We start from the raw sequence: 12,884 nt of genomic DNA, 5'->3' as shown, positions 1-12,884 counted from the left end.
AAGAGCTGGCATGATATATTCAGAGCACTCAACGAGAAAAACATGCAGCCAAGAATACTCTATCCAGCTAGGCTATCATTTGAAAATAGAAGGAGAGATAAAAAGCTTCCAGGACAAACAAAAACTGAAAGAATTTGCAAACACCAAACCAGCTCTACAGGAAATATTGAAAGGGGTCCTCTAAGCAAAGAGAGAGCCTAAAAGTAGTAGATAAGAAAGGTACAGAGACAATATACAGTAACAGTCACCTTACAGGCAATAATGGCACTAAATTCATATCTCTCAATAGTTACCCTGAATGTTAATGGGCTAAATGCCCCAATCAAAAGACACAGGGTATCAGAATGGATAAAAAAACAAAACCCATCAGTATGTTGCCTACAAGAAACTCATTTTAGACGCGAAGACACCTCCAGATTTAAAGTGAGGGGGTGGAAAACAATTTACCATGCTAATGGGCATCAGAAGAAAGCTGGGGTGGCAATCCTTATATCAGATCAATTAGATTTTAAGCCAAAGACTATAATAAGAGATGAGGAAGGACACTATATCCTACTCAAAGGGTCTGTCCAACAAGAAGATCTAACAATTTTCAATATCTATGCCCCTAACGTGGGAGCAGCCAACTATATCAACCAATTAATAACAAAATCAAAGAAACACATCACCAATAATACACTAATAGGAGGGGACTTGAACACTCCCCTCACTGAAATGGACAGATCATCCAAGCAAAAGATCAACAAGGAAATAAAGGCCTTAAATGACACACTGGACCAGATGGACATCACAGATATATTCAGAACATTTCATCCCAAAGCAACAGAATACACATTCTTCTCTAGTGCACATGGAACCTTCTCCAGAATAGATCACATCCTGGGTCACAAATCAGGTCTCAACTGGTATCAAAAGATTGGGATCATTCCCTGCATATTTTCAGACCACAATGCTCTGAAGCTAGAACTCAATCACAAGAAGAAAGCTGGAATGAACCCAAATACATAGAGACTAAAGAGCATCCTTCTAAAGAATGAATGGGTCAACCAGGAAATTAAAGAAGAACTGAAAAAATTCATGGAAACAAATGATAATGAAAACACAACGGTTCAAAATCTTTGGGACACAGCAAAGGCAGTCCTGAGAGGAAAATATATAGCGGAACAAGCCTTTCTCAAGAAACAAGAAAGGTCTCAAGTACACAACCTAACCCTACACGTAAAGGAACTGGAGAAAGAACGAGAAAGAAACCCTAAACCCAGCAGGAGAAGAGAAATCATAAAGATCAGAGCAGAAATCAATGAAATAGAAACAAAAAAAAACAATAGAAAAAATCAATGAAACTATGAGCTGGTTCTTTGAAAGAATCAATAAGATTGATAAACCCCTGGCCAGACTCATCAAAAAGAAAAGAGAAAGGACCCAAATCAATAAAATCATGAATGAAAGAGGAGAGATCACAACTAACACCAAAGAAATACAGACAATTATAAGAACATACTATGAGCAACTCTACGCCAACAAATCTGACAATCTGGAAGAAATGGATGCATTCCTAGAGACATATAAACTAACACAACTGAACCAGGAAGAAATAGAAAACCTGAACAGGCCCATAACCAGTAAGGAGATTGAAACAGTCATCAAAAATCTCCCAACAAACAAAAGCCCAGGGCCAGACGGCTTCCCAGGGGAATTCTACCAAACATTTAAAGAAGAACTCATTCCTATTCTCCTGAAACTGTTCCAAAAAATAGAAATGGAAGGAAAACTTCCAAACTCATTCTATGAGGCCAGCATCACCTTGATCCCAAAACCAGACAAGGATCCCACCAAAAAAGAGAACTACAGACCAATATCCTTGATGAACACAGACGCAAAAATTCTCGCCAAAATACTAGCCAATAGGATTCAACAGTACATTAAAAGGATTATTCACCACGATCAAGTGGGATTTATTCCAGGGCTGCAGGATTGGTTCAACATCCGCAAATCAATCAATGTGATAGAACACATTAATAAAAGAAAGAACAAGAACCATATGATACTCTCCATAGATGCTGAAAAAGCAATTGACAAAGTAAGGCATCCCTTCCTGATTAAAACTCTTCAAAGTGTAGGGATAGAGGCACATACCTCAATATTATCAAAGCCATCTATGAAAAACCCACCGCAAATATCATTCTCAATGGAGAAAAACTGAAAGCTTTTCTGCTAAGGTCAGGAACACGGCAGGGATGTCCATTATCACCACTGCTATTCAACATAGTACTAGAAGTCCTAGCCACAGCAATCAGACAACAAAAAGAAATTAAAGGCATCCAAATTGGTAAAGAAGAAGTCAAACTATCACTCTTTGCAGATGATATGATACTATATGTGGAAAACCCAAAAGACTCCACTCCAAAACTGCTAGAACTTGTACAGGAATATAGTAAAGTGTCAGGATATAAAATCAATGAACAGAAATCAGTTGCATTTCTGTACACCAACAACAAGACAGAAGAAAGAGAAATTACAGAGTCAATCCCATTTACAATTGCACCCAAAACTATAAGATACCTAGGAATAAACCTAACCAAAGAGGCTAAGAATCTATACACAGAAAATTATAAAGTACTCATGAAAGAAATTGAGGAAGACACAAAGAAATGGAAAAATGTTCCATGCTCCTGGATTGGAAGAATAAATATTGTGATAATGGCCATGCTACCTAAAGCAATCTACACATTTAATGCAATCCCTATCAAAATACCATCCATTTTTTTTTCAAAGAAATGGAACAAATAATCCTAAAATTTATATGGAACCAGAAAAGACCTCGAATAGCCAAAGGAGTATTGAAAAAGAAAGCCAAAGTTGGTGGCATCACAATTCCGGACTTCAAGCTCTATTACAAAGCTGTCATCATCAAGACAGCATGGTACTGGCACAAAAACAGACACATAGATCAGTGGAACAGAATAGAGAGCCCAGAAATCGACCCTCAACTCTATGGTCAACTAATCTTCGACAAAGCAGGAAAGAACGTCCAATGGAAAAAAGACAGCCTCTTCAATAAATGGTGCTGGGAAAATTGGACAGCCACATGCAGAAAAATGAAATTGGACCATTTCCTTACACCACACACGAAAATAGACTCCAAATGGATGAAGGACCTCAATGTGAGAAAGGAATCCATCAAAATCCTTGAGGAGAATGCAGGCAGCAACCTCTTCGACCTCAGCTGTAGCAACATCTTCCTAGGAACAACGGCAAAGGCAAGGGAAGCAAGGGCAAAAATGAACTATTGGGATTTCATCAAGATCAAAAGGTTTTGCACAGCAAAGGAAACAGTTCACAAAACCAAAAGACAACTGAGAGAATGGGAGAAGATATTTGCAAACGACATATCAGATAAAGGGCTAGTATCCAAAATCTATAAGGAACTTAGCAAACTCAACACCCAAAGAACAAACAATCCAATCAAGAAATGGGCAGAGGACATGAACAGACATTTCTGCAAAGAAGACATCCAGATGGCCAACAGACACATGAAAAAGTGCTCCACGTCACTCGCCATCAGGGAAATACAAATCAAAACCACAATGAGATATCACCTCACACCAGTCAGAATGGCTAAAATGAACAAGTCAGGAAATGACAGATGCTGGCGAGGATGCGGAGAAAGGGGAACCCTCCTACACTGTTGGTGGGAATGCAAGCTGGTGCAACCACTCTGGAAAACAGCATGGAGGTTCCTCAAAATGTTGAAAATAGAACTACCCTATGATCCAGCAATTGCACTACTTGGTATTTACCCTAAAGATACAAACGTAGTGATCCGAAGGGGCACGTGCACCCGAATGTTTATAGCAGCAATGTCTACAATAGCCAAACTATGGAAAGAACCTAGATGTCCATCAACAGATGAATGGATAAAGAAGATGTGGTATATATACACAATGGAATACTATGCAGCCATCAAAAGAAATGAAATCTTGCCATTTGCGATGACGTGGATGGAACTAGAGCATATAATGCTTAGTGAAATAAGTCAATCGGAGAAAGACAACTATCATATGATCTCCCTGATATGAGGACATGGAGAAGCAACATGGGGGGTAGGGTGATAGGAGAAGAATAAATGAAACAAGATGGGATTGTGAGGGAGACAAACCATAAATGACTCTTAATCTCACAAAACAAACTGGGGATTGCTGAGGGGAGGTGGGTTTGGGAGAGGGGGAGGGGGCTATGGACATTGGGGAGGGTAAGTGCTATCGTGAGTGTTGTGAAGTGTGCAAACCTGGCGATTCACAGACCTGTACCCCTGGGGATAAAAATACATTATATGTTTATTAAAAAAGAAAAAAAATTTGGAAGGGGAGGCCAACCATAAGAGACTATGGACTCTGAAAAACAACCTGAGGGTTTTGAAGGGTCAGGGCTGGGAGTTTGGGGGAACAGGTGGTGGGTAATGGGGAGGGCACGTTTTGCATGGAGCACTGGGTGTTGTGCAAAAAGAATGAATACTGTTACGCTGAAAAAATAAATAATATGGAAAAAAAAACTCAGTATGGAACTAGTATTGAACTCAGGTCCTTCTGATTCAAGGACCAACTGCCTAAACTACTTTGCTATCAGCCTAGTCACCTTTTTGGATAGGCAGATAACTTAATCATATGCTCCTCTAAAACATTTGTGCTCCCTGATGTCTCTATTGAAGGATAAGACCAGCAGGGATGCTGCTATAGAAGAAGGTGTCCATGGAAATGAGGAATGGGACAACTGTCCAGGAATTCACCTTGGAGGGATTTCCTGCCATCCAACACCTAGGAAAGGTCCTCTTCTTTGTACACCTGCTGGCATACCTGGCATCCACTGTAGGAAATGCAGTCATAACCACCATCACCTGTGTCGATTCCCAGCTCCACACACCTATGTACTTTTTCCTGAGCATCTTTTCCTTTTTTTTTTTTTTTTTTTTTTTCCCAGTATCATAGTATTAGTGTTTTTCTCATTTTATTTTTTTCAGCGTAACAGTATTCATTCTTTTTGCACAACACCCAGTGCTCCATGCAAAACGTGCCCTCTCCATTACCCACCACCTGTTCCCCCAACCTCCCACCCCTGACCCTTCAAAACCCTCAGGTTGTTTTTCAGAGTCCATAGTCTCTTATGGTTCGCTTCCCCTCCCCAATGTCCATAGCCCGCTCCCCCTCCCCCAATCCCACCTCCCCGCAGCAACCCCCAGTTTGTTTTGTGAGATTAAGAGTCATTTATGGTTTGTCTCCCTCCCAATCCCATCTTGTTTCATTTATTCTTCTATCTCCTACCCCCCCATGTTGCTTCTCCATGTCTTCATATCAGGGAGATCATATGATAGTTGTCTTTCTCCGATTGACTTATTTCACTAAGCATGATACGCTCTAGTTCCATCCACGTCATCGCAAATGGCAAGATTTCATTTCTTTTGATGGCTGCATAGTATTCCATTGTGTATATATACCACATCTTCTTTATCCATTCATCTGTTGATGGACATCTAGGTTCTTTCCATAGTCTGGCTATTGTAGACATTGCTGCTATAAACATTTGGGTACACGTGCCCCTTCGGATCACTATGTTTGTATCTTTAGGGTAAATACCCAGTAGTGCAATTGCTGGGTCATAGGGTAGTTCTATTTTCAACATTTTGAGGAACCTCCATGCTGTTTTCCAGAGTGGTTGCACCAGCTTGCATTCCCACCAACAGTGAAGGAGGGTTCCCCTTTCTCCACATCCTCTCCAGCATCTGTCATTTCCTGACTTGTTCATTTTAGCCATTCTGACTGGTGTGAGGTGATATCTCATTGTGGTTTTGATTTGTATTTCCCTGATGGCGAGTGACGTGGAGCACTTTTTCATGTGTCTGTTGGCCATCTGGATGTCTTCTTTGCAGAAATGTCTGTTCATGTCCTCTGCCCATTTCTTGATTGGATTGTTTGTTCTTTGGGTGTTGAGTTTGCTAAGTTCCTTATAGATTTTGGATACTAGCCCTTTATCTGATATGTCGTTTGCAAATATCTTCTCCCATTCTGTCAGTTGTCTTTTGGTTTTGTTAACTGTTTCCTTTGCTGTGCAAAAGCTTTTGATCTTGATGAAATCCCAACAGTTCATTTTTGCCCTTGCTTCCCTTGCCTTTGCCGTTGTTCCTAGGAAGATGTTGCTACAGCTGAGGTCGAAGAGGTTGCTGCCTGCATTCTCCTCAAGGATTTGGATGGATTCCTTTCTCACATTGAGGTCCTTCATCCATTTGGAGTCTATTTTCGTGTGTGGTGTAAGGAAGTGGTCCAATTTCATTTTTCTGCATGTGGCTGTCCAATTTTCCCAGCACCATTTATTGAAGAGGCTGTCTTTTTTCCATTGGACATTCTTTCCTGCTTTGTCGAAGATTAGTTGACCATAGAGTTGAGGGTCGATTTCTGGGCTCTCTATTCTGTTCCACTGATCTATGTGTCTGTTTTTGTGCCAGTACCATGCTGTCTTGATGATGACAGCTTTGTAATAGAGCTTGAAGTCCGGAATTGTGATGCCACCAACTTTGGCTTTGTTCTTCAATACTCCTTTGGCTATTCGAGGTCTTTTCTGGTTCCATATAAATTTTAGGATTATTTGTTCCATTTCTTTGAAAAAAATGGATGGTATTTTGATAGGGATTGCATTAAATGTGTAGATTGCTTTAGGTAGCATAGACATTTTCACAATATTTATTCTTCCAATCCAGGAGCATGGAACATTTTTCCATTTTTTTGTGTCTTCCTCAATTTCTTTCATGAGTACTTTATAATTTTCTGTGTATAGATTCTTAGCCTCTTTGGTTAGGTTTATTCCTAGGTATCTTATAGTTTTGGGTACAATTGTAAATGGGATTGACTCCTTAATTTCTCTTTCTTCTGTCTTGTTGTTGGTGTACAGAAATGCAACTGATTTCTGGGCATTGATTTTATATCCTGACACTTTACTGAATTCCTGAACAAGTTCTAGCAGTTTTGGAGTGGAGTCTTTTGGGTTTTCCACATATAGTATCATATCATCTGCGAAGAGTGATAGTTTGACTTCTTCTTTACCAATTTGGATGCCTTTAATTTCTTTTTGTTGTCTGATTGCTGAGGCTAGGACTTCTAGTACTATGTTGAATAGCAGTGGTGATAATGGACATCCCTGCCGTGTTCCTGACCTTAACGGAAAAGCTTTCAGTTTTTCTCCATTGAGAATGATATTTGCGGTGGGTTTTTCATAGATGGCTTTGATAATATTGAGGTATGTGCCCTCTATCCCTACACTTTGAAGAGTTTTGATCAGGAAGGGATGCTGTACTTTGTCAAATGCTTTTTCAGCATCTATGGAGAGTATCATATGGTTCTTGTTCTTTCTTTTATTAATGTGTTCTATCACATTGATTGATTTGCGGATGTTGAACCAACCCTGCAGCCCTGGAATAAATCCCACTTGATCGTGGTGAATAATCCTTTTAATGTACTGTTGAATCCTATTGGCTAGTATTTTGGCGAGAATTTTTGCGTCTGTGTTCATCAAGGATATTGGTCTGTAGTTCTCTTTTTTGGTGGGATCCTTGTCTGGTTTTGGGATCAAGGTGATGCTGGCCTCATAAAATGAGTTTGGAAGTTTTCCTTCCATTTCTATTTTTTGGAACAGTTTCAGGAGAATAGGAATGAGTTCTTCTTTAAATGTTTGGTAGAATTCCCCTGGGAAGCCGTCTGGCCCTGGGCTTTTGTTTGTTGGGAGATTTTTGATGACTGTTTCAATCTCCTTACTGGTTATGGGCCTCTTCAGGTTTTCTATTTCTTCCTGGTTCAGTTGTGGTAGTTTATATGTCTCTAGGAATGCATCCATTTCTTCCAGATTGTCCAATTTGTTGGCGTAAAGTTGCTCATAGTATGTTCTTATAATTGTCTGTATTTCTTTGGTGTTAGTTGTGATCTCTCCTCTTTCATTCATGGTTTTATTGATTTGGGTCCTTTCTCTTTTCTTTTTGATGAGTCTGGCCAGGGGTTTATCAATCTTATTGATTCTTTCAAAGAACCAGCTCCTAGTTTCATTGATTTTTTCTATTGTTTTTTTGGTTTCTATTTCATTGATTTCTGCTCTGATCTTTATGATTTCTCTTCTCCTGCTGGGTTTAGGGTTTCTTTCTTGTTCTTTCTCCAGCTCCTTTACGCGTCGGGTTAGGTTGTGTACTTGAGACCTTTCTTGTTTCTTGAGAAAGGCTTGTACCGCTATATATTTTCCTCTCAGGACTGCCTTTGCTGTGTCCCAAAGATTTTGAACTGTTGTGTTTTCATTATCATTTGTTTCCATGAATTTTTTCAATTCTTCTTTAATTTCCTGGTTAACCCATTCATTCTTTAGAAGGATGCTGTTTAGTCTCCATGTATTTGGGTTCTTTCCAGCTTTCCTCTTGTGATTGAGTTCTAGCTTCAGAGCATTGTGGTCTGAAAATATGCAGGGAATGATCCTAATCTTTTGATACCGGTTGAGACCTGATTTGTGACCCAGGATGTGATCTATTCTGGAGAAGGTTCCATGTGCACTAGAGAAGAATGTGTATTCTGTTGCTTTGGGATGAAATGTTCTGAATATATCTGTGATGTCCATCTGGTCCAGTGTGTCATTTAAGGCCTTTATTTCCTTGTTGATCTTTTGCTTGGATGATCTGTCCATTTCAGTGAGGGGAGTGTTCAAGTCCCCTACTATTATTGTATTATTATTGATGTGTTTCTTTGATTTTGTTATTAATTGGTTGATATAGTTGGCTGCTCCCACGTTAGGGGCATAGATATTTAAAATGGTTAGATCTTCTTGTTGGACAGACCCTTTGAGTAGGATATAGTGTCCTTCCTCATCTCTTATTATAGTCTTTGGCTTAAAATCTAATTGATCTGATATAAGGATTGCCACTCCAGCTTTCTTCTGATGCCCATTAGCATGGTAAATTGTTTTCCACCCCCTCACTTTAAATCTGGAGGTGTCTTCGCGTCTAAAATGAGTTTCTTGTAGGCAACATACTGATGGGTTTTGTTTTTTTATCCATTCTGATACCCTGTGTCTTTTGATTGGGGCATTTAGCCCATTAACATTCAGGGTAACTATTGAGAGATATGAATTTAGTGCCATTATTAGCCTGTAAGGTGACTGTTACTGTATATTGTCTCTGTACCTTTCTGATCTACTACTTTTAGGCTCTCTCTTTGCTTAGAGGACCCCTTTCAATATTTCCTGTAGAGCTGGTTTGGTGTTTGCAAATTCTTTCAGTTTTTGTTTGTCCTGGAAGCTTTTGATCTCTCCTTCTATTTTCAATGATAGCCTAGCTGGATAGAGTATTCTTGGCTGCATGTTTTTCTCGTTGAGTGCTCTGAATATATCATGCCAGCTCTTTCTGGCCTGCCAGGTCTCTGTGGATAAGTCTGCCGCCAATCTAATATTTTTACCATTGTATGTTACAGACTTCTTTTCTCGGGCTGCTTTCAGGATTTTCTCTTTGTCACTAAGACTTGTAAATTTTACTATTAGGTGACGGGGTGTGGACCTATTCTTGTTGACTTTGAGGGGGGTTCTCTGCATCTCCTGGATTTTGATGCTTGTTCCCTTTGCCATATTAGGGAAATTCTCTCCAATGATTCTCTCCAATAGACCTTCTGCTCCCCTCTCTGTTTCTTCTTCTTCTGGAATCCCAATTATTCTAATGTTGTTTCGTCTTATGGTGTCACTTATCTCTCGAATTCTCCCCTCATGGTCCAGTAGCTGTTTGTCCCTCTTTTGCTCGGCTTCCTTATTCTCTGTCATTTGGTCTTCTATATCACTAATTCTTTCTTCTGCCTCATTTATCCTAGCAGTGAGAGCCTCCATTTTTGATTGCACCTCATTAATAGCTTTTTTGATTTCAACTTGGTTAGATTTTAGTTCTTTAATTTCTCCAGAAAGGGCTTTAATATCTCCAGAGAGGGTTTCTCTAATATCTTCCATGCCTTTTTCGAGCCCGGCTAGAATGTTCAGAATCGTCATTCTGAACTCTTGATCTGACATATTACCCATGTCTGTGTTGATTAGGTCCCTATCCTTCGGTACTGTCTCTTGTTCTTTTGTTTGTGGTGATTTTTTCCGCCTTGTCATTTTGTCCAGATAAGAGGATATGAAGGAGCAAATAAACTACTAAAAGGGTGGCAAAGACCCCGGAAAAATGCGCTGTAACCAAATGAGAAGAGACCCCAAATTGTGGGGGGGAGAAAGGGGATAAAACAGCTTCTGAAAAAAAAAGAAAAAAAAAAAAAAGAAAGAAAAAAATTTAAAAAATAAAACAAATAAAAAAATACAAAAAAGAAAGAAAAAATATATATATTTAGATGAACTAGTCAAAAAATGTTAAAAAAGAAAAGGGTAAAAGTTTTAAAAAATTTAGCAGAAGAAGAAAAAAGAAAAAAGAAAAAAAATTGAAAAAAGAAAAAAAAATTGAAAAAAGAAAAAAAAATTGAAGTAGCCGCAAGACTAAAGAATCATGGGGAGAAAGCCATGAGTTCCGTGCTTTGCTTTCTCCTCCTCTGGAATTGCTCTGCTGTCTTAGGAATTGAATCTGCTTTCTCCTTGATAGATGAACTTCGTCCTGGCTGGATATTTTGTTGATCTTCTGGGGGAGGGGCCTGTTGTAGTGACTCTCAAGTGTCTTTGCCCGAGGCGGGATTGCACCGCCCTTACCGGCGGCCGGACTAAGTAATCGGCTCGGGTTCGCTTTTGGGAGCTTCTGTTCCCTGAACGCTTTCCGTAGAGTTCCGGAGGACGGGAATGAAAATGGCGGCCTCCCAGTCTCCGGCCCGGAGGAGCCGAGAGCCTGGGGCCCCACTCCTCAGTGCGCCCCCAGAGGACAGCACCCAATCACTCCCGTATCCCCAGCCTCTAGCCGCGCTCGGAGCTCACCCAGCCCGCGACCAGTTCAAGGTAACCCCGAGCTGAGAGTTCAGTCCTCGGCTCTGTCTTGGCAGCCGGCTTCTCCGTTCTAATAGCTGCGAGCTCTCCGACACTCCGACACCCCCGATCCTTCTGTGACCCTGCGGGGCCTGGAGCCACGCTGGCCCCGCGTGGGCTTCACCCCGGTTTAGCCCCTGGAGCAATGTCCCTCAGTGGAACAGACTTTTAAAAGTCCTGATTTTGTGCTCCGTTCCTCCGCCGCTTGCCGGGAGCCGGCCCCTCCCCCCGCGGTCTATCTTCCCGTCGTTTTAGATTCACTTCTCCGCCAGTCCTACCTTTCAGAAAGTGGTTGATTTTCTGTTTCTAGAGTTGCTGTTCTTCTTCTCTTCACTCTCCCGTTGGATTTGTAGGTGTTTGCAATGTTTAGATAAGCTATCGAGCTGATCTCCTGCTACCTGATGTAGTCTCAGGCTGCTACTTCTCCGCCATCTTGACTCCTCCCCCGCATCTTTTCCTTTTTGGAGTGTTGTTTCATAAATGCTGTTATCCCTAAGTTGTTGCTCATCTTTCTTTTAGGCAGGAAAACTATTTCCTTTCCTGCCTGTTTCATACAAGCCTTTCTTATTGTATTTCTGGGAGCAACAGGTTTCCTCCTCATAGCAGTGATGTCTCTGGATCGGTATGTGGCCATTTGCAAACCTCTGCATTACCCGACTATCATGAAACTGAAGACTTGCTTTATCCTGGTTGCTACCTGCTTCACATTGCCCTTCACTCTTATCACTGGTCCACTAGTGAAGATTTCCCAGTTATCCTTCTGTGGTCCCCATGTCATCCCCCACTTCTTCTGCAACATAGGCCCCCTGATTCATCTCTCCTGTTCTGACACAAGGTTTATCCAAATGTTGGCTTTTTTCCTTGCCTTATTTATTTTGTTGACATCCCGTATCATAACCGTTATTGCATACAGCAACATAGTTGTCACAATTGTACGACTCCCATCAGCCAAGGAGAAACAGAAAGCTTTCTCCACCTGCTCCTCTCACCTCATAGTCCTCTCTCTGATGTATGGAAGTAGTGTCTTTATATATGTCAAACCAAGGCAAAAGAACAGGTTGGACTCCAACAGAGAGGCTGCCCTTGTGAACACAGTGGTGACCCCACTGCTGAACCCTGTCATCTACACTCTGTGGAACAAGCAGGTCCACCGGGCTCTGAGAGAGATGATGTGCAGAATGAAAAGATGAAGATGAAAAAAAAGAATGACATGGTCTTGGAGTAGAAGGCTTCAGAGAACCATTTGTCTGCATTCTGGCACCTTGGAATATATTTGGTTTGATTCAGGTATGCTCTGAAATGCTGTTAGCTTAGGTACATATGTATGCATCATCTCATGCTGGAGAGAAACAGAAGTCTTTTCAAGCTTAGACCACTGTCCAGGAAAAAAGGAATGACTACATCATCCCACAGCTGACCAGCTCCTATTTCCTAAGGAGCTCCAACCCCTCAGATGCATAATGTATACTTATGATTGATTCCTCTCCTAAAGCTGATATCACAGAGTACTTGTGTATATCTGTGGAAGGGAGCACTTATCTCATACTTCCAAAATTTCTTCTAAAGTTTCAGGATGAGGGAACCTAAGTTATTTGCTTACATACTTCATAGTGCTAATGAAAAGAAACGAATTAAATAGTTTTCTTGCTTGACTTGTGTTGTCAACCATAAGGTTATCTTGTGAAGAACCTTGTGAATAATAATAATGTGGGTTATTAGTAAATAACCCACATTAGAACCAACATTTCCATGAACTCAATCCTTAAATTTTGTACCTTTCACACTTACTTTCCAACTAGGATGTATCTATATTTTCTTCAGAGGAAGCATCTCTACAAAGATTAACACAATTTTTATTTTATTTTTAAACCAGACCCCGAGGT

The 12,884-nt window shown here is 40.6% G+C and overlaps 1 pseudogene; it reads left to right on the top strand.

The window, feature by feature from the left end:
- Positions 1–4,724: 4,724 nt before the first annotated feature.
- LOC123955053 lies at positions 4,725–12,191 on the top strand (annotated as a pseudogene).
- The last annotated feature ends 693 nt before the right edge of the window (positions 12,192–12,884 follow it).

Source organism: Meles meles, chromosome 13 (assembly GCF_922984935.1).
Source record: "Meles meles chromosome 13, mMelMel3.1 paternal haplotype, whole genome shotgun sequence".
Classification (NCBI taxonomy): Eukaryota; Metazoa; Chordata; class Mammalia; order Carnivora; family Mustelidae; genus Meles; species Meles meles.
Note: the sequence above shows the minus strand (reverse complement) of the source record. Positions and strands in the feature narration are given on the sequence as shown.